The sequence below is a fragment of the Lissotriton vulgaris genome, unplaced genomic scaffold, assembly GCF_964263255.1.
Source record: "Lissotriton vulgaris unplaced genomic scaffold, aLisVul1.2 SCAFFOLD_705, whole genome shotgun sequence".
Classification (NCBI taxonomy): domain Eukaryota; kingdom Metazoa; phylum Chordata; class Amphibia; order Caudata; family Salamandridae; genus Lissotriton; species Lissotriton vulgaris.
The window spans coordinates 390,136-412,360 of record NW_028247191.1 but is presented as its reverse complement, the minus strand read 5'-3'; the positions used below and the strand labels follow the sequence as shown (position 1 = coordinate 412,360).

The window sequence follows — 22,225 nt, the reverse complement described above, 5'->3', positions numbered from 1 at the left end:
TAAATGGTGGCAGGGCAGACATCATAAGACAGAGAGAAGAGACTGCGTGGTGACTGCGTTGGTCAGTTTCAGAATCAGGAGGGGCAGAGTCAGCACAGTCTGCGAGGGATCAACGTGTCTAGAAGCAAAGCATAGCGGATGTAGCATTGCAGCTAGCAAGTCGAGTGTTTTCAAGCTGAGTGTCCCTAGAGAGATGGCAACACAGCAACAGCATTTGAGGAGCAAGCCTACTGTAAACAAGCACGGTAGGCTTTCACTTTCGTCCAGAAAAGAGCTCTCGGCATTGCTGTGGCGGGGATGGGGGCGGGGGAGTGGCAGCCTTTGAAGTCTGATGGCGAGGCACAGACAAATTGTGGTGTGCAATGTGCACCCGGGGGGGGGAGGGAGCGGCAATCTTTGAAGTCTGATGCCGAGGCACAAACAAATGATGGTGTGTTATACGGTGTGCACGCGCATAGATCACATGAACTGTATGCGATCCACAGCCGTTTTGGCAGACTTTTCTTTTCCGCTTACTATAATTTCGCCGGAGCAATGCGCAGCAAGCGCATTGGCTCAGGCGAGACCTAAAAAGAGAGGAATGCGAGGCAGTCCAGGTCCTAGTGCGAGCAGGATGGAGCAGATATTGGGAGCCTTTGCACCAGTGCTTTATTTGTAAAAAATTAGTGCCGGGGCTCTCAGCAGGAGGCCACTACTGCTTGCACCTGACAGCGCTGCAAACCATAGTAACAAACACAACTACTAACCATCACACTCCTACGGGTGTGAAAATTCAGGCTAATTTAGGCCCTCAAAGCTATAGGAATGGCTTGGGCAGCAGGTTATAGTATTTTTTTATGTATATTGAAATAATGATTAACTGTTGTGGTCATCTCTAAATTAGCCAGACATTGCCACCTTGTGGCAGACTGTAACGGCCGCCGGTGTTGACAACCAATTGCCAGTGCCAATCACATGAAACTTCCGGCTCAAATTAAGCAGTGGTTTTTAGTATTTGAAGTTCAAGAGGTGAGCTGTAGGAACCGGGAAAGGATGGAAGTATGATGACTGGCATAAGTAAAGTTAAAAAAGAAAGGACGCTTTGAAAGTTTAGGGGTGCCAGTGTATTAGGGGAGGGAGAAGGCTTATTTGAAAAAGTCTGGGACGGCTAATTTAGAGTGCTACTAGGGACATTTTAGATTGTGTGATTGCTTTTTATAATTGTAAGCTCTTGCTTCCATTAAACACAGGCTTTTACACATTAATTATGAGTGGTCGTGCTTCATTCGTCCACAACATGCTAACCTAGCACCTTGAACAGAATCACGAGAATCTGGTGTTAAAAAGAACTGCATATAACTTTACAGGACTGCAGAATCCTGCTTCCCATTTTTAGGGCTGGTGTTAGCCGAGAGCTTATGATTTTGCTGAAATTTCACATTTATATGTGAAATACTTATATATACAGGCTTTCAGCAAGCCATCTTCACTCATTAGTCTGTTCTTGTGTCATTCACTACAGCATGGAGCAGTGGGTCTTCCCACTTAAGGCATTGGCTAACTAGACTGTGAGTGACTGCATTCTGCTCTTTCACAAGGACCATATCCGCACACAAAGTGGTATCCTTCAGTGCCAGGGACTGCAATGGCAAAGTGTGCTTTTTGAGACCAAAAACTGTTTTTGCTTTTAGCCAGTTTCTTTATATTGACAAGGTTCTGGCAACCCCCTCCACAAAAACCTTTAAAAGAAATTACAAAACAAGCATTGGCAAAGCCAATAGGCTGACAGCCAGTGCCAGACCTGTTGGCTTTGCCAATGCTCGTAAAACTTGCTGTAGATATGCTCCCATTTTTCCTCATACAACTTGGGGTGGTATTTGAAACAGAGTCAGTTCTCTTGGGGTTTCATTTTCCAGTACATATTTTACTATGGTCTATGTGTTCTTTAGGTAACAACATTTTTATTTTTAAATATCTTTGGATTTTTGTCATAAAGTAACTATTGCACTGCCTTTTCATGGCTTATCAGCCTCCACCAGAGTAAACGCCTGGCATAGTATTTTTTACTACGGCTACCATAGGTGAATCCAAGAGCTACATATACTTTGGCAGAGAGTTCTCAAGCAGTACCCAGACCAATATCAGGGCAGAGGAGTTGGCCTAACGGCTAGGGGGTCGACCTCAACCGAGTTCGAGTCTCAGCAAGGACGTGCAACATCCTGTGATTCTGGGTAAATCACCTAATCTCCCCGCGCCTAAAACAAATGAATGTGTCCTCATGTAAAACAACTGGTGCTCATGTAAAGCGCTCTGATACCTTTGGGTCAAGTTCACGCTATATAAAACTCTGTTAAAAATAAATTATATATATATATATATGGTGGTATATCATTTGTGCGACGCTGACTTTGGATTTTAATGTACCGATGTGCGGAGGCCCATCAGAGGGCTTTAAATGTGCAGAAGCAATAGAAATTAAGTGCACCCATTCACGGTCAAAATTGGAACACTATGAGATCCAGAATACCTTCTCCATCAGAGGGCGTGACATTAATCTCAAAACTCAAAAGAAGGTGTGCCTGTGGAAGTATGATGACGTTGAGCCTTTGAGAAAGAAGCGCCATTGCTTCGAAGCGCGTCAGGAGTTATCGACGGAAGCTGCGGAAGCTTTCTGCCCATGGGTGGCATTTGACCTAATAAAAGGACTTGTTCCAGTTCAGTGTCCGTGTGCGTTTCTGCCAGAGGGGCAGTTTGGAGCTTGATGTATACGCGGCAGCCCTTGCCGCAAGAAACGCACCAACCCGAGAGGACTGGGTGTCACGGGGCCCGGTATCCTCCCCGGCCTCATTTGTGAGACGCTGACTTAGGATTTTAATGTACCGATGTGCGAAGGCCAATCAGAGGGCTTTAAATGTGCAGAAGCAGTAGAAATTAAGTGCACCCATTCAGGGTCAATATTGGCACACTACGAGATCCAGAATTCCCTGTCCATCAGAGGGCGTGACATTAATCTCGAAACTTAAAAGAAGGTGTGCCTGTGGAAGTATGATGATGTTAAGCCTTTGAGAAAGAAGCGCCATTGCTTCGAAACATGTCAGGAGTTATCCACGGAAGCTGCGGAAGCTTTCTGCACATGGGTGGCATTTGACCTGATAAAAGGACATGTTCCAGTTCAGTGTCCGTGTGCGTTTCTGCCAGAGGGGCAGTTTGGAGCTTGATATATATACATTAACAGCAGTGCTTTTTTGACCTATGTAAAGAACTGCCAATGATGGTGAAATATCGGAGGACTACCAGATCGTGTATCTGTTTAAAGGTAGATTGCACTATGGGATTCTTATTTCTTTCACCAAGTCACGTGATGTACCTACTTAAGCACACATGAATGCACTTTGTAATCTGACTTTCCATCTGTGAGCAAGGCCATTAAGCGCCGAAACGTTAGAAAGGAAAGCATGCTGTGCTGCTGGGACGCTGAATAAAAGCTTCACCTCCAGTAATGGGCCTCAAGGTTTCTTTGTGTGGATTTTACAGGATGGGCTGCTCCGTGCCCATTGTTTGAGGCCGCCCTGAAGGGTCGGGGGCTCCAGAACGGGAGAAAATGGTTTTGTGTTTATATATATATATATATATATATATATATATATATATATATATATATATATATATATATATATATATATATATATATCTTCACAACAGCTCGACAGTATCCCTCACCAGAGTATCCACGGCGCAGAGGTATTCCACAGCAAGGCATGTCTCTTTAAATATTTTTTATTTTTTCTCTGACACCATGGGCAAAAAACAACAGGACGGTCGACACGTTTCGTGGAAAGCCTTCAACTGGACCATATGTATGTATATATATATATATATATATATATATATATCTCCCTAAATGGATATAGCTTTAGGAATAATGGATGCCTCTTAAATCGTGTGAACTACATTCTTGTGCGCTTATCACAACATGCAGCCTGACCAGCATTTAAGTGCCCTTTTGTGAGGTTTCTGCTATTGCATCCAGACATATCACGCATCAATAAACATATGCTTAAAACAAGCTGGATCAACTGGCTTCGTCAGTGCTTGTTAGCAGCTTGATACTAATTATTTTGTTGTAAATAATTAGAATTGAGAAGTATAAATGGTAGAAATGTGACCATCACTATGTACAAACTGGAGATAGGCCACGGATTGGTTGTGCATATAATCTGAACAATGTTACGGCCCACAAATTCACACTGACTTCTTCTTCAGCACTGGAGCTTTCAATAGTGCCTTGTTGTGATTACTCTTCCACAGCCAGAACTCACACGGCGACCTAGATTCGACTCAACTCACATGTACCATACAAGCATTGGAAAACGTCAGCCTTTTAGATCCAAGCCTTCTTGGCTTTGTTAATACTTAGTAAAGTAATTTTCACTTACTGACAAAATTGTACTACAGCAAAGAGCTTATAAATGTTAACAAATGAAAAATCTTTATTTACATAAAATATGCAATGTAAATAAAGTAATTGGTAACATCATTGGCAAAGCCAATAAGTGCCAAAGACGAGACCGATTGGTTTTGCTAATGCTTGTTATTCTTTGCATTCTGGGTCTTAAATTCTTGATTATCTAACTATAAAACCAGGAAAGGGTCTCAGAATGCAAAGTTCAAAGCTAGACTGGAACAGCTAGTCACAAATTGACCTGAAAAAAATGGCAGCTAAGACATTCTAACCAGATTCACACAACACAAAAAAGGGAGTGCAGGTCTAAAAACACTCGCAATGAGGGTGCTGCTGCTCCTCAGTGAGTGCAAATGAGTAAATTCCACTCCAAATATTCACTTCACAGGCTTCACCCCCAGGCAACATGTAAAAAGATGCTCTTCAAATCCCCTGACAGAGAGGCAGATGTGTTTGTTTTGCGAGAGCGGAAACCGGAAGTCTCCGCAAGGCTCTCTAGGCATATCATGGGATGAGCAGCGCAGTCTTACACCCACACACTGACACTAACATGCAAGCACAGTAACACCCTGCATTAATGTATGCAGTACCCATACCCTCTAAACAGAACATACACGGCACACTACCTACGCTGACACATCTAGCGCGAAGCAGATCACATATATCCCACATTACTCAGAGGACAGCATTTTTTATACATGTGTTACAATAATTTAGGATCAACGACGGCAAACCTGTAATTGCATTACACACTGATCTCAGGAGGAGCACATCCTGCCCCGCCAGCAGCAGATGTGGGATTGTGCACCGATCTCATCAGGAGGAGGGAACGTGGTTCCTGTGGATCCGGCTTCCGCATACATCTGAGCATAGAGTGATCTTCACGTGAGGAACTCCTCTCACTCCCCTAACCCAACAACTGCACATCTGAGAGTACACACTGATCTTCGTAAGAGTAACACTCATCATCCCTAATCCAACACCTGAGAGCGTGCACTGATCTTCATAGAAGTAACACCCCTCAGGCCCTGAAGCACCATTGAACACCTCAGAAGTGGCATGAATCTTCTTGCCCTGGAACCCCCTCGCCCCCTGGTCCTACACCTTAAAACCTCAGAGAGTGCAAAGATCTCCTTACCAGGAACAGCTCCTAATCCACTACTTTGACACTTTCAAGTGCACAGAGATGTCCTTAAGAGGAAAGACCACCCTACTCCCCCTTTCATCGCCTGCAAGCCTCACAGTGGGCGCTGATCTGCTAAGAAGGGACATACTTCTGCTCCAACACTGGAAAACCTCAGGTTGCACACTGTCCTCATGAGGTGACATAGTCCAGATTCAACATCTGCAATACCTAGAAAGTACATGATCCTGTCAGGAGGACATATCACTGACCCAACATTTGTAATCACCAGAATCCACACAGATCCCATCAGAAAGGAAATATCACTGACTCGACATTTGTAATCACCAGAATCCACACAGATCCCATTAGTGATGACATATCACTAACCCAACATTTGTAATCACCAGAATCCACACAGATCCCATCAGAAAGGAAATATCACTGACTCAACATTTGTAATCACCAGAATCCACACAGATCCCATTAGTGATGACATATCACTAACCCAACATTTGTAATCAGCAGAATCCACACAGGTTCCATCAACAGGACATATCACTGACCCAACATTTGTAATCACCAGAATCCACACAAATCACACCAAGAAGGACATATCACTGACCCAACATTTGTAATCACCAGTACCCACACAGGTTTCATCAACAGAACATATCACTGGCCCAACATTTGTAATTACCAGAATCCACACAGGTTCCATCAACAGGACATATCACTGGCCCAACATGTGTAATCACCAGAATCCACACAGGTTCCATCTACAGGACATATCACTGGCCCAACATTTGTAATCACCAGAATCCACACAGGTTCCATCAACAGGACATATCACTGACCCAACATTTGTAATCACCAGAATCCACACAAATCCCATCAAGAAGGACATATCACTCACCCAACATTTGTAATCACCAGAATCCATACATGTTCCATCAACAGGACATATCACTGACCCAACATTTGTAATCACCAGAATCCACACAAATCCCATCAAGAAGGACATATCACTCACCCAACATTTGTAATCACCAGAATCAACACAGGTTCCATCAACATGACATATCACTGACCCAACATTTGTAATCACCAGAATCCACACAGATCCCAGAAGGAGGACATATCACTGACCAAACATTTCTATACACCAGAATCCACACAGATCCCAAAAGGAGGACATATCACTGACTCAACATTTGTATTCACCAGAATCCACACAGATCTCAGAAGGAGGTCAAATCACTGACCCAACATTTGTATTCACCAGAATCCACACAGATCCCAAAAGGAGGACATATAACTGACCCAACATTTGTAATCACCAGAATCCACACAGATCCCCTCAGTGAGGACATATCCCTGGTCCAACATTTGTAATCGCCAGAATCCACACAGGTTCCGTCAACAGGACATTTCACTGACCCAACATTTGTAATCACCATACTGGACACAGATCCCAAAAGGAGGACATATCACTGATCTCATTGAAAGTGTGAAATTAAACCTTTTCTCTGTCATTATGTGACACTCCTAACTGACATTTGTAGCATTAGTCAAATAGCACCAGATTATAATAACCAAAATATCGTCTGGTCGAAATATTGTGTCCTATATATAGTGGAAAACATAAACCCAATAGGACAATATTTTTTGTAAACAATGTTCAGAGCACAGTATTTTTTTCAAACAATAATTTTGCTGACAGTATTCTAACATACAATTTTGTGAGTTTTTGGAGGTACAAAGGCAGCCAAGTGTTTAGTGCTGGGCTTCACCATTTGTGTCTGCAGATGTTTTCAAGTTTCTTAAACTAGTTGATGATGTGAATATACACAACTAAATAGTTTGTTGCTTTAATCTAAGTAGTCCAAAACATCAGTCACCATTCCTACATTATTTATGTTTGTTCATAGTATTTTCAGGTAGTAAATCATTCTATGGGGTGTATGTCTCCCTGCATGGCTCAACTAGTAACAGTAGGAATTTGGTATTGCGGATGCATTCACCGTAATATTAAGGAGGAAACTGTCTTTGTAATACATGATATATGGGCCAATGGAATTGTACAGCAGGGAGGACCAAATTGTGCATCAGGGTTGACTAAATTATCCAGCAAGAAAAGGCAAATTATGTGGCATAATGGGGCACATTTTGAAGCAGTACCACTTCACTAGTTTTACATTTTTGCATGTCTAGACTGCATGGGACAAGCTTTCACCTCATTCGTATCAGTAAAACACCTAAATACAGCAATCAGCAACTGAAAGATGACCTGCCTCAAAGCGACAAAAGCCTGCCACTGCACAGCAACATACATTGTTGCGTTTTTAGCAATGTTTGATCCATTTCAGGTAGAAACTTTTTGTTTTTAAATCTGCAAATTATACAGAAGCTGATGTTTTTTGGGCAATGGGGCAAATCCATAATTATGTAGAAAACGCCGAAGCAGCAGAATCACACAATTCCAATGGTCCTGTACACGCGTGGGTAAAAACGTGCAACCTTTTTCAGCGAATCACAAAAGGCTGTCGTTTTACTCATTGGCTTCACACCTTTACCATATACTTCACAGAGCAACAGGGCCGTCTCAATAGCATTAAAGTCCCCTGGGCAAAGTAGTGCACTGAGCCCTGCCTACACAATCACTCAAAGGAATAAAAATGTTTAACGGAAAATTTGTGTTAAGTTCTGGTCTGCGTGGGGCCCCTATGCTCGTGGGGCCGCAGGGCAACTGCGCAGCGTGCCCATGCGTTAAGACGGCACTGCACAGCAATCAACATACCACCTAGCACAGGTTGGCCTGTAGTGTTAAACCGCACATTGCTCGCACAAACATTACAATTCCCCACACAACACTCCCTACACATCGCTGCCTCACTTACGTACACTCTGCATGCAAATGTAAAGACGCCTTGCCCACTATCGGTCCTCTCCCCCACTGAGGGGGCGGAGCATGGTGAGGAGGGAGTCTATGGAATGGAGTAAGTGTTGGCAACATCAAGGAGAGTAAGTGCTACAGACGGGGAGGAGGGTGTGCGGGAGCCCAGGGAGAGACAGAAGGGCTGCAGAAAAAGAAGCAGGGGGAAGAGTGGAAAAAAGAATGAGCTACGGCGCTTCACGGGAGCGGTGTGGAAAAGAAGAAGAGGGAGTGCTGCAGGAAGAGGTGGACTAGCTGGAGGAAAGAGTGAAAGAATCCAGGAGAAGATGGACTACCAAGGATTAGAAAAGAGCTGGGAGAGCACAAGGGCTGGGAGGGAAAGAAGCATGGAGCGCCGGGCCAGGAGTACAGAGGCTAAGAACTGCTGGCAGCAAAGTGAAAAAAATAAACTGGTCTGGGGAGAGGCGAGGCTGCAGAATCTGGTGAAAGAGAAAGAAATAATGCAGATGTTGCTGAGGTACAGAGCATGGTGAAGAATAAAAGCAAGGTGAAGGGGGTTCATTAACTTACAGCTCAATAACCGAAAGCTCAAAGAAATAACATGACTTCTTAAAAGGCCACCAAATGCTCAAGCTGCTGAGCTAGCACCTGAAGTTATATCTTCTACCTCCAGCGCCCCGAAGCCCATAAAAACACATCGATTTGTGTGCAGATGTACAAAGAGATGAGCAAGCGCTGTCCGGAGTACCCTGGAAACACATACCTTGCGAAGGTGTGGTCGGTGGAGATATCTCTTTGTTGACACCCCTGGAGCAGTAGGGGGGTTGTTTATGACAGGACACTGCTTGTAGGACTCAGGCCCCTTCAGGAAGAGGACAACAGCAGCGACCCGTCGGTGTGCGATGGCCTGTGGTTTGTAGATGGTGATTTGCCATTGGCAGGACAGAGATAGTGCCTAGAGAGTGCCTCAGCAATCAGGAGAATCTACCAGAGAGGCTCAGGCTATGTGCTGAAGAGGTCAGCCTGGGTCGCTTGCGCAACCGCGTGCCCTCCAGGACTGGGGTGGGTGGCCATGTTGCCTGTTGTCGACTGGTGAGAATAGCGCATCTGGCTAGATAGGTTTGGGCGCACTGAGGTTTCTCCCCGTCCGTCTGATTGAGCGATCCCTGTTCTCCTCTCTGAGGCCTCTCCAAGGGGTGGGCAGTCTCCCTCGTGACCCTGGGAGGGGATCAGTGCACCGCTGTCTCTTCCTGGTCATCGGCTCCTCTGGCCAAGCCAGCAGCTCTGACCCTCAGGCATGCCCCTCTGTCTAGGTATCTTTTCTCCTGATCTCGTGAAATGACCGACCATCGTTTCCCTGACCACCTTTCCCTACTCCCTGGTCAGTTTCGTTCCCCGGCTGATCAGTTTCCACTTCCGCTCCTGATCCTTGCCCCTGCTACCCTGGTCAGGGCCCCCTACTGCACCTGACTACTTCCGCCCTCATACCTTTCTGCCACTGGCCAGTTTCTCCTTCCGACCCCGGTCAGTCTCTCCTTCTCTTCTCTCAGTTCACGTGACCTTTGGCACCTCTCCGTCATTCCTCCCTTTGACCCCTTTCACATTATTTGGTGGCACTCCCCATCTCTCATCACATTCATCTCAGCTGCCGCCCTTCTCTCTTTCAACACCCCCTCAGCATGGACCATGTGCCCCCGCTGTCCCGCTCCTACCTAAGCCTTCGTCCCCCCCTAGTCTCAGCTCTGCCTCCTCAGCTCCCCCTTCGCATGCCCTTACCTCTGCCCTAACGTGGACACAACCCCATGTCCCTGTCGCGCGGGCCGGGGCGAACAGAGCACCCGTGGGAGCCCCTCCTGCAGAGCTGAGTTACTGCTGGCCCGGGTCTGGGGTTCGCGGATCCTCAGAGACAGAAGGGCTGAAGGGGGACGGGCGTGAGTGGCAAATTGTGGAAGGCAGAGGTGCTGTGGGTGGGAGGCAACCAGGACGCTGTATTTGAGAAACTCTGGAAGAGGTGCAGGCGTGGAGGCTTAGGAGCGATGCAAGCAGAGAGGTTCAAACTGGGTAGCGGATAGTGACGGTCCAAGGGCTGCTGCTAGGCGGATGCAGGCTGGTACACCCTGACGCGGATGCATGCAGGAAGACATGCACTAAGAGTGATGGCGAGGGTCCATGTAGGCGCAGATTGTCTGCCAGGGATGCTGAGGAGGGATGCAGGAAGAGATGCGCTAAAAGGGATACTGAGGAGGGATGCAGGCAGGGATACGCTGGAAGGAATGCTGAGGGAGGGTGCAGGAAGAGATACGCTAAAAGGGATGCGGAGGGGGGATGCAGGCAGATACGCTGGAAACGATGCTGAGGAGGGGTGCTGGAAGAGATACACTAAAAGGGATGCTGAGGAGGGATGCAGGAAGACATACGCTGGAAGGGATGCTGGGGAGGGATGCAGGTAGAGATACGCTAGAAAGGATGCTGAGGTGGGATGCAGGCAGAGATACGCTGGGAGGGCTGCTGAGGTGGGATGCAGGCAGAGATACGCTGGGAGGGATGCTGAGGAGGGATGCAGGCAGAGATACGCTGGGAGGGATGCTGAGGAGGGATGCAGGCAGAGTTGCTCTGGCAGGGATGCTCAGAATGGATACAGGCAAAGAGGCTCATTTAAGTGATGGTGAGAAGGGGTGTAGGGCGAGATGCTCTCGTAGGGAGGGTGAGGGAGAAGCTTGTGGAGAAGCTCTACCCGTGATGCTGAGGAGAGATGCAGGTAGAGATGCTCTGGCAGAGAGGCTTTGGTAGTGATGCGCGAAGGAGCGCAACGGGAGAAGTAGCTTGAGATGCTTTGGCTGGGCAGCTCTGGCAGGGATGCTCCGGCGGGAACGCAGGCGGGGATAGTGGCCGGGATGCAGGCAGAGATGCTCTGGCAGGGACGCACTCAGGGATGCTGCTGTCTGCAACAAGCTAGCCCCCTCCTCCCTGGGAGCCGCGTGCGAGGCTGCTGATGGAGGGAGGGCGGGGGAGAGAGATACGACCTGCATCAGGAAACCGCTGCAGCCCAGAGAGAGGGAGGAACGGCGAAGAGACCGCGGAGAGGCCCCTCCGAGACAGCGCCATAGAGAACCCATCAATAAGTAACGCTATAAATTAGTAAACACACAAATGAAGTAAATGGCAGCGCCACAGATACCAGGAGGGGTGAGGGGCAGGTGGTGATCCGAAGGGTATTAATGCAAGGCTGGGCACGGGATTAATGCCATGCGATGGCGGGGGAGGGAGCAGCTAAGACACAAGCCTGGATGTTAAACGTATGGTACTCGCATCGTTTAGGTTTCTGACATCCCAGACTAGGCGAGAAGAGGGGGAGGGGCGCGGGGAGTGTGCCTTGAATGTAAGAGCGAGGCGAGGGAAGAGGGGGCAAGCGACAGAGAGATGCGAAAGGGAGCGTGAGATATATTTTGTCAGCCTTGAGTGAACTGGAAGGCTGATATAAGTTCACCGAGCACCGGGTCAGGCTGCCTCCTGCCAGATCCGGCGGAACTCTCTCGCATTTTAGAGTTAAGATGTTGATAGTCACACAGAGGCCTTACTCAACGTTTTACAGTGGGCGAGAGGGAACGAACGTACAGCTGGCAACATCAAATAAAAGACCAAATGACGAAGAGAAAACACAGGAAGCGCTATCCAGACGTTGAAACTTTAAAAAAACAAAGTTGTAACACATCAAAACTCAGAAGTGCAAAAAAACCTACCTGAAATATTCAGACCACATGATACGTTTTTTCGTTTAAAAGAAAAGTAACTAACATGACTAAAAGGCACTTAAAGTTCAAATATTAGGGAAATCCTAACTTATGAGTTTCCGTAACCTTCCAACTCCTTCATTAAGGGAAATGCGTAAAGGTGCTCACAAAAGTCACGGTAAGGGCCAAACTTAAAAAACAAGTTTAATGATGGTTGTTCGGAGGGACCCACCTCAAGCCATCAGTCGATTTTGGTTGCACCCAGTTCGACAGGAAAGCGTAGGGGGTTACTATGACCAGTTTTACTCCGGCGAGAAGGAGGGCCTCATTTATGGCTGGTACATCAGTCAACATTAGATGTTGTCTTTACTTCTCCTCTTGGAGTTCCACTTCCTTCTTTCTGATGGGGGTGATGGCCGTGTTCTGCCTGGTCTCAACTGTTTCTGTGGTCCTTCCGCAAGCAGCCGTGCCCCAGGAACTTCTGTCCAGGACCATCATTTCAACCATGGTGGACCAGGCAGCAAAATTATTAAAACATCTCTCGCACATTGTGAGGAAACTCCCAGGCTGGGGGGAACATTGTCCATGTAATTCTGGAAAATGGCTCTGCTTTTGAGGTTTCTTTTCAGGAATCACACAGGTATGGCATGTCTGTCTTGCTGTATGCCAAGGGACCTACGCAAAGAGACCTGTCAGCATTCATTATTCTTTCCCCTAGGTGGCTCCAGCCATGTACCCACCCCAAGGAGAGTGAAAGGAAAAAGGAATAGTTACGAAACCTCCCCATCAACGGAGTATCTTACAACAAGTGTGGAAACCTATATCAGCAACGGACTCATGGAGTCACGATGGAACCAGAGTTTTCTGGATAAGGAAACCTTACCCACTCTATTGTGGCATGCCTAATCATGGGTAGCCTTACCCTGTCCTGGTAAGACAAAACTGCTTGGATGGACTCATTCTACTCATTGAGGGATTTCTTCATAAAGTAATAATGGACAGAAGATGGGATCCAGAGCTTAATATGACCCTTAGGTAAACCAAAATACTTTTTTTATTGATGCTGGTTCCCCAGGTAAGGTTAAAAAGAAGAGAGGGGTGTCTTGTGAGTACTGCGACTCACACATCATCATCACTTTCCAACATGTTTCGGCCTGTAGTGCTGCCCTTATAAGTCAGAGACCTTCTTCAGGACTAAGATGGATTTCTACCTAGGTACTACCTGTGCTCATGCGTACATGCCGAAATAGGGAAATATTTTCATACCTCACTAAGTTGAAAGTTTGCGAATGATATCATGTTTTTATGGCCATTTACAGGGCAGGCACCTCTGCAGTCACACATTCCTTGAGGTCATGCACATTTGTTTTCCTAGAACTTGCCCTCGATAATAGTGCCTTGCTATAGCCATGTACACAGGAGCTGTCTCGGGGTAGAAATGTCCACCATGACGCCAGACATGCTTAATTCTGCCTTCATCAAAATATCGTTACAACAGCCAGACTAGCTTTAAAGGACGCCCTAGCTTCTCGGAGGTCCTGCTGGATGGCGGTAGGGTATTTGTAGCACCATGTGGGTGGCCTCCGATAACACCTTTCTCAATCCCCTTCCTCTACTGATCCATTAATCAGCACCTTAAAGGCATTTATTTTAGGACTTTGACAGGACCCATATGAGCTCATTCCACAAATAAATGTCCTATCAGCAGTATCCCACATTCTCAACCTGATCTCCCTGTGAACACTCTAAAGCTAGCTGGATTTAAATGTAGGAGAGGACCAATTTATCCACTAAATGGGAAATTAGTGACGGGGTTTGTGAAAGGATGTTAAATCCAGTCTTTTTTGCTAACTTATTAGGTTATGCCACCAGACGTAGTACCCCAAGGCATGAAACAGTATTGTCAGGAAATGATTCCCACAGAAAGTCTTCTTATCAAACCTGCTCTTCTTCATTAGAGGATCTCCCAGCTTTATACAGGATATGAGACATGTGGTCTGCCTTTGCATGTCTAGAAAGCGCAGAGTACATTAGACAGAGAGTTTCCTGTCTGCTCTCTATGGCAGCGAACCACTTTTTCCTTAATGGACTGCAGTCCACAATGCAACACTCCAAGTCCACTACAATGGATAAATGATCATACCCAAAGGAAAACTAACTATACATATGCCTTGATCAAGGCTTTTACTAACCAAAATACTGTGTAAAGGCCTGACACAATCCTATCCGGTCTGCTAATACCCATGTTGGAGTCTTTCTATACAATTTTGGAGGAAAACTTGCCACTATATGTGAAGAAGGGCCAACAAGACTTCCTATTAATTCAAGTGTCAACCAAAATGAGGGTATCCTCTAGAATCAAAAGACCTTTTGAATGAATCGCTTGCGATACAAATTTAGGTTTACCCAAAGCATAATTAGATATAAATGTATTCCATCAGACATTTTTCACAGTAAATTGCTTTATTTTTGTTTGTAGAAAGAAGGATGCGTTAATACACGTATTATTTCAACTTGTGAGATTGATCTTGAGGTATCGTCACAAATCACACTTTGCCTGTAATAAAATCTTGACTTCAAAGTTGCCTCAGAGTTGCAAACATGAGTTTCACCCTGTGGGGGCATGCACGCTAAAGGCTTTGTCAAGGCTACTACTTTCTTATAATTTGTTCAGTGAGACAATTTGAAATTTTTAATGGAGGACCTCCGGGCATTTTTAATATTAAGCCTGCAAGTAGAAATCCAAGTGCAAATAAAGCCTCCCTTTAGGGATTAAATGTCTGCGGTCTGCGATGTCAGACATATTAAGTGACCAGAGGTATGCCTAGACTTACACCTGCTCAGCTCCTGGATACTCTCTTGGGTAATAGTGCAGTCCACAGATCAACATAACATAACATTACATAACGTGACATCCAATAACATAACATAAACATAACATTAAATGTAGAAAGTTGGCTCTTCATATAGTGGACCATAAAGAGGTACACTGTGTAAAGAGTCCAGGTAAGCCCCAAAGGAAGTACAGGGGCATAAATTACACCCCAAATGCTCTCTTTTGTGGTAGTGTGGGCGAGAGGTTAGGCAGATCAGAGGGTACTTCTAAAAATGTATTGCATACACAAAATCAGTTAAATGAGATACTTACTCAATAAAGAAATCCAGCACCTATTCATAAAAATAACACATACAGTTCTATCGGTGTCGGGTGTCCCATTCACTTTAATGGAAAATGGTCCGGTTGCAAAGAGGATGCAAGCAGGGACTGGGGGACCAGTTTGGGGGAACCAGCAAGGGTCATCTACCCTTGAGATGCTTAGACACATGGGACCACCTTTTGTCTACTTCTCACCGGGCTGTGGGGTTTGGGTGCAGTGGTGTCATCTGGCATCGGTTCCGGTGCTGGAGTCTCCCACTCTCATTGTTGGAGGGGCCTGCAGAAAGAGGCTGCAGGCGGGGACTGGAAGTCCAGTCTGGTCAAACCCAAGGATGAACTCAGCTCTTGTGGCTCTCGGGACCCCATTGGCACTGTCACCTCCCTTGGACTTGGACTCTGGAGAGCGGGTGTATAGGCACTCTGAGAAATCGGGTGGCGGCGATCACAGACTCACTCTTTCTCTTTAGTTTTGCTGCAGAGGGGCAAACAGGAAAGCTGAGCCACTCTCGATGTGGGTCTCATTGTTCTTGAAGTCCCTCAATGTGTAAGTTTGTCTTCCTCGGTATTGGTGTCTGGAGTGGACACAAGTCTTGGCTGCTGTAAAGGGTCTGGTACCCAAGGTATTGGTGTTGTGCAGCTCCGGTCGGTCCTAGAGGCCAGACATTAGGAGAGAGGACGGGTCTGACCTGTAGGAGCACAGATACCTCTTCCTGTGTGGCTATTGCATTGTTAGTCCCCATAGGTTGCAGGCCGGTGTACTAGTTCTTACTTCTTTTATGCTTGCGGCTGCAGAGGAGTAGCTCCTCTACTCCAAGGGAGTTCTGTTGCCAATTGGTGAAGCACTGGCAGCCCTCAGGGATTCTTGAGGTCTGCACAGTGGCAGAACGAGTCAGTTGCTCCATGACGGCCAGGTGCAGCAGGCAGGCTGGCAGGGTTGGCGCCAACTCAGTCATGCTCCTCGGTTCTTGAGTCAGCAGTCTTCTTCTTTGTCCACTTCTTCTTTTGGTCTGAAGAAATCATAAGTCCTGGTATCAGGGGGTTCCCTGAATGCTCAATTTATGTGCATTAAGGGGAGTGAGGGGTAGTAGCCAAAAGGCTACTTACCCCTGGGGTCACTACACTCCCTAGATGACCCTTTTTCACTGGGGAGTGGGCATCATCCTGTCCCAGAATTCCTAATTCCACCACATACAAGATAGTGGAAATCCTAATTTCGTGTTCACTTGAAACTGGTCACCTTAGAGGTGTGTCCAGCTTGGCAGTGTAACACGCCGCCTGCAGAGCTAATTTTCCTGCCTGTCCTGGTGCCAGATGAGCCCAGGGAAGGGGGTAGCATTATCCTGTTTGGAGGTGCCTTGGATCACACATCAAAGGCGGCAGAGGCCTTTGAAGCCTCTTGCCTTATTATTCTGATTTACCAGCTAGTTTTCCTGGAGGAGGAGTTGATACCACCTCTCTCCAGAGCAGGCATTGTTACGACCTCCTGCAATAGAGTCTCTCATTCCTGAGGGTCAGAAACCTGCCTGTAGGGGCATCCAGAACACTAGGGGGCTAGTAGGTTTCTGGAGGTACTTCTAAGATACCCTCAGTGTGCATGTAATAATGATTCCAACACTGAAATTAGTGTGGGTTTATTAATATAAGGAGTTTTATACCAGACACCACAGGTTTCATTGAAACAATTATGTAGCTGGAAATCTCGTTTTAACCAGTGCCCAGTACATACCTTAAGATGGCTTCTCTGTTCAGTTGTACTGTCAGTAATTGAACTGGCCAGCACAGGGGCATATCTGCTCATATAGATGTGTCCTCACATGTAATATAATGCACCCTGCCATAGGGCTTTACAGCCTGCTGCAGGGGTGACTTACATATATTACATGCAGTGTTAGGAGACATGGCTCACCAGTGTGTGCCATATCATGTTTTGACTTTTTGGAGCAACTCGTCACACTGCTGCAGTGGCAGGCTCTATGAGTTTGTTGCTGGGTCCCTTAGAGTGGCACAAGGTATGGTGGAGCTCTTAGGAACCATCTTTAGTACCTATGCCCTAGGTACCAGAGGTACCCCTTACGGGAAACATTGTTTACAACGCACATGTTACAACGCATCTCATTACAACACATTTTTTACATCGCAACATCCATTACAACACATGCAAAGTAATGCCCCGGGAGAGTTAGAATAGTAATGGCTTTGTAATGGATTATGCGTTGTAACGACATGCGTTGTAATGGATTTTGCGATGTAAAAAATGCATTGTATTGACACATGTTATAAAGCGTGCGTTGTAAAGTGTCATATTCACCACTAACTAGGAACATACAGAGGTGCTAAAGGCCTGGTCATTCTGGGTCCAAGTGACCAGTTGCCTTGGTTTTGGGAAAGGGCACTGGGGACCTGGTTAGCAGGAACACAGTGCACTTCAGTCAAAGTTGCATCAAATACCAGACGAAAAGTGGGAGGTCTACTGCAACAAAAACCCAGCCTCATACAATAACATAACATAGCATAACATAACATATCATAGCATAGCATAACATAGCATAACATAACATAGAATAGTATAGCATAACATAGCATAGCATAATATAACAAAACATAACAAACCTCCGGAGAGGGCAAAAGAAAAGTACATCAAATCTTTCTGGTATCTTGCCCAGACCTGGTTGCTCTATCAAGCTTTCTGTAGGACATGAACACCTACTCTTAGGTGAAGGTCATTCCATTGTCAACGGGCTTCGCACACAAACCCAGTCAAATAGTAGTGTTTTCAGCAATTATGAAAGGGCGAGGGGTTCTGATAATCAATGTATGGTGCTGATCGCTAATGTTCCACAAATGAAACCTAATTCTAAGGATGATGCATAGTCGCTTAAGAACAAAGTAGCACACTGGGTCAGAACTACATGTCATGTCATTCCGTCATATGATATAATCTGATATTGTCAGTGTGCAACAGCATCCTTCCCCAACTGAGCCCCATGACTATCTTAAGTTGATAATCACGAACAAGAGAATAGTTGAAGATCTTACCTCCCTATGTCAGTGAACACTATATAGCATATCTAGTACAAACAAGTCTTGTATTCAATTCAAGTTTAACCCCCTGTTTGGACAAGGTGAACATGGGAAGACCTGACTGTCTGACTTTACCCTGTCTGGCTTATCTTTTTCCCTAACAGCATCACAAGGTTCCTCTAGTAAGGGAAGGGGGATTTTTGTCTCTACTGGTTTCCTTCCAGTGATGGCAGTGGGTTATTGGTATTCCTGTAGCCCCTATGAAGTGGTGCAAGGAGAAAAATAGTGCCATAGAAGACAAACCTGAATATTCCCCCCCCCCCCCTCTTGAAAATACTATCCTTGAAAATAGGAGGCATTGCATCCAACCTTACTGATCAGGACGGGGCTCTTTCGCTGAATGTCAAGACATTTGTTTATTTTAGGGAACATGGGCTAGTACCCCAGTTTTTAGACGTTTCCTCCTTTTATATTGCAGCTATAACCTCTAAAATGGACAGACTATTAGGGGTTTGTTGATATTGATTACAAATACCATTGTTTGTAAAAATAGAAGATTGTCCGTAGATTCCTTTGACATTTTAGCAACATCTATTGATTTCTTAGCAGGTTTTGCATTTAAAGTATATCACGTTTATAACCATTCTGTACCAAGGTGCAAAGACTCTGACACATTTAAGCTGTTGGAGACACATATTGACTCCTGTTCTGCTAACCAGTCTGTGATAGCAGCTGGCAATTTTAATGTAACCTTCAATCTCTTTGAATGTGTATACTCCCTAATGGAGGCAGAGGATGAGTACCGGGGAATTCCAAGTTTGGACACCTAGTTGTTCAAGAGAAGCACAACGGATGCCCTTCAGTTGGCCTCAATGAATGTTAATCTGTGCTGCAGGCATGCAATGGACTAAGTCAGACAACAATGGTGAATATACCATCAAGAGGGGAGGTTGCAAGAGCAAGATTGATTATATTCTTCTGGATGTAGAGAATATAATAATGTGGAGAAGTGTGGGTCAATGGTTAGAGGTGGCAGACCCGGAGGCAGAGGTCGGCCCGGGACCGGGGTTCAATTCCCATCGCGGCCAGGAGCAGGACCAATGTCAGCAGGCCCGATAAATCTCGCCTCGGTGCCACTCTAACCATGGGGTCCCACGCTGCAACTCTGGGCAATAGCTTGCTTAATCTCCACTCCGCCCCTATCACCGCCGGGGATGCCTTGCTGCACCTTGGGGATGCCCAGTAAAGGGACAATCTCACAGTGAAAGCCAGGACGGGTTACCCAGTGGTACAGCGCTGGGACGCCCCAGGGTAACCATGCGCTCTATAAATCCAACATTCATTCATTCATTCATGTAAAATTGGGGCCCCATTTAGTTCACACGGCGGTCCTACCCCAATAGGACAGCAATCACAACCCCTTGCTCTTATTACTGAATGATATTAATTTCACATATGTAGGTGGGCGGCCTAGTACTACTGTACCTATGTCAGTTTTCGCAAACATTTATAGATCAGCTAAGTGGCACTACGCTGAGGTGAAATCTGTGTTAGTGGCAAGAGTATACAATGCATTTGCAGCTGCTCTTGATGTATATACTAATAGCCTTGTGGGAAACATACCTATCATTGAAGATCATAACTCCCTGTTTAAATCATTGAGATTTTTTTTCCCTCAAGGCTACTAACCACGAACATCAAACTTTGCCCAAGATTACTCCTTCGTACAATCAGGACTGTAGAATGTTGCATCCTCTCCAGCCTGGGAGCATGCACAAGAATACGCCGCATACAGAGCACATAACCAACGTCCTTATTCATCTCATACAACATTCAAACTGAAGTTAGCATAATCGCATAACAATTAATAATCACACCTTAACACCTCCCAAATGATTATGTAATTCTTTCATTGAATCCGCCTAGGGCTGCGAGTCCTAGGGCTCACAGTCCTAAGGCACTACTTCTCCCCCTTGTTAAATAAAAAGTTATAAACAACATCAGCATCATACTTCTTTGATAGGTCATCGAGGTGCTCTCACAGTTCTGTCAGATCGTGTGGTATGAGGTAGTTAAACTGTACCCGGAGTGGACACCAAAGGTACAGGATCTAATGTCTGTTCTTGGCCTTCAGGTGGGGCAGCCTCATCTGTGAATACATGGACTGATGATTGTCAAGACAGCTGTCTGAAATGTGACAAGTCCATTTTTATGGGTTTGCCAGGCCGTTGCGCCTTTATTATGTGTCCCTTGCTCGTCACAAATTTCAGAGGTTCAATATCAAATGGAAGTTCTGTTTTTCGGTTCCATTTTTGCTTGAAAATAACCCAGTAACCTTCATCAAAGATGATCTCCTGAGTTTCCAGACAATGATCAGCATACGTCTTCATCTGACATTTTTGAGCAGCATCAGTGGCACAAACCTCTTCATCATTCTCAGTTTTTTTAGTTGTCCACTGTGGTAGTTTGGTTCTTATAGGTCTCCCAAACATTAGGGAGGCAGGACTCACACCGGTGGTGGAGTGAGGAGTTAAATGATAAGCACGGCGGGCTAGACATAGGGCCTGACTCAGCTTGATTCCCTTCATCTATGCACTTTGGATCACTCGTTTGAGGTTTTCAATAAAAGTTCCTCAACACTGTTAGCCTGAGGCCACAAATGTGTACTTTTTTGAAGCTTGACATTGAGTCTGGTCAGAAACAATTTAAACTCCTTGCTATTGAATTGTGGACCAATGTCAGACTTGAGAATGACTGGTATGCCCCACACTGCAAATATGTAATCCTGTCACTCAGTTGCTTTGCCATGGGTTGTAAATGACATTTCCTCGACCAAAGACCATAGACTACACTCATCAGTGATGGCCATTAGATAGGAATCAAAGAAGACTACGGCCACTCTTTCCCGCGCATGTACAGGAAGGTCAGACGCGGTTAGTGGATGTTGAAAGAGAAAGGTAATTGCACAAGTGACACTCCTGTAATTCCCTTCCAACACTCTCATCCAAACGAATGAACCACACTCGATCTCTCAGGGTATTGTTGGTGGTGACAATGCCACGATCTCCTTCATGTGCGAGTTCAATGACTTGCTGTCTCAGACTCTCAGGTATGACAATCCTAGAGCTTCTTAGCACAATGCTTTATGTAGTGACAGACAGTTCATCTTGCAAATGTAGATACTTTTGAAATTCAACATCGTCACTCAGAGGTCGAACACCTTGTCTCCATGACTGCCCTTAAAAAATGTCTTTACGGGTAATCGTCTTTTACTGTATTCATTACAGCAATAATCTGTTCAATGGATAAAGCCGCTAGCATGCTGGACTTTACAATGAAGTTGATGTATTCCTCAGTAGTTTTAGATGTTGAGCTGTGCCACTATAGTGGTACTCGTTGGAAATAATCTGCATGGTTTTTGTTCTTGCCTGGCTTATGCACAATTGTATAGTCAGACCCTTGTAAACGCAACCCCCACCTCTCAATGCGAGGTGGTATCTTGGCTTTTGGGTTTCCTAATATGGTGAGCAGTGCTCGGTGGTATGTGGCAATCGTGAAATGCTTGCCATAAAGGAACACATGAAAATGTTCACGGGCCCACATAACAGCCAAACTTTCATCTTGGAATAGGCACGTTCTGTGTCAGACAGACTTTGGCTGGTGTACACCACTATGTGTCTCTGAACATTGGATGTCCATTATGCCGAGCGAAGCTCCCAACACCACTGGGCGGCATCAACAGTAATCTCAATGTACAGTTTAAGATCAAAGGAGGCCATATCAGTCGCATTGTCAATTACATACTTTATTATTTTAAAGCTTTGGTCACATTCAGAGGGCCATCAGAAATGAACAT

At 45.6% G+C, this 22,225-nt stretch overlaps 1 protein-coding gene across 2 annotated transcripts in view; it reads right to left on the bottom strand.

Moving 5' to 3' along the window:
• The window catches only part of LOC147665606 (sodium/calcium exchanger 1-like), a 459,980-nt gene extending 448,632 nt beyond the window's left edge, over window positions 1-11,348 (bottom strand). Inside the window, exon 1 of one of the 2 annotated variants that reach the window (XM_086949653.1) lies at window positions 9,224-11,348. The gene's annotated coding sequence lies outside the window, so the exon portion shown is untranslated. The remainder of the gene's footprint in view (window positions 1-9,223) is intronic. The other variant, XM_086949654.1, reaches the window with a different exon arrangement.
• Window positions 11,349-22,225: the final 10,877 nt, after the last annotated feature.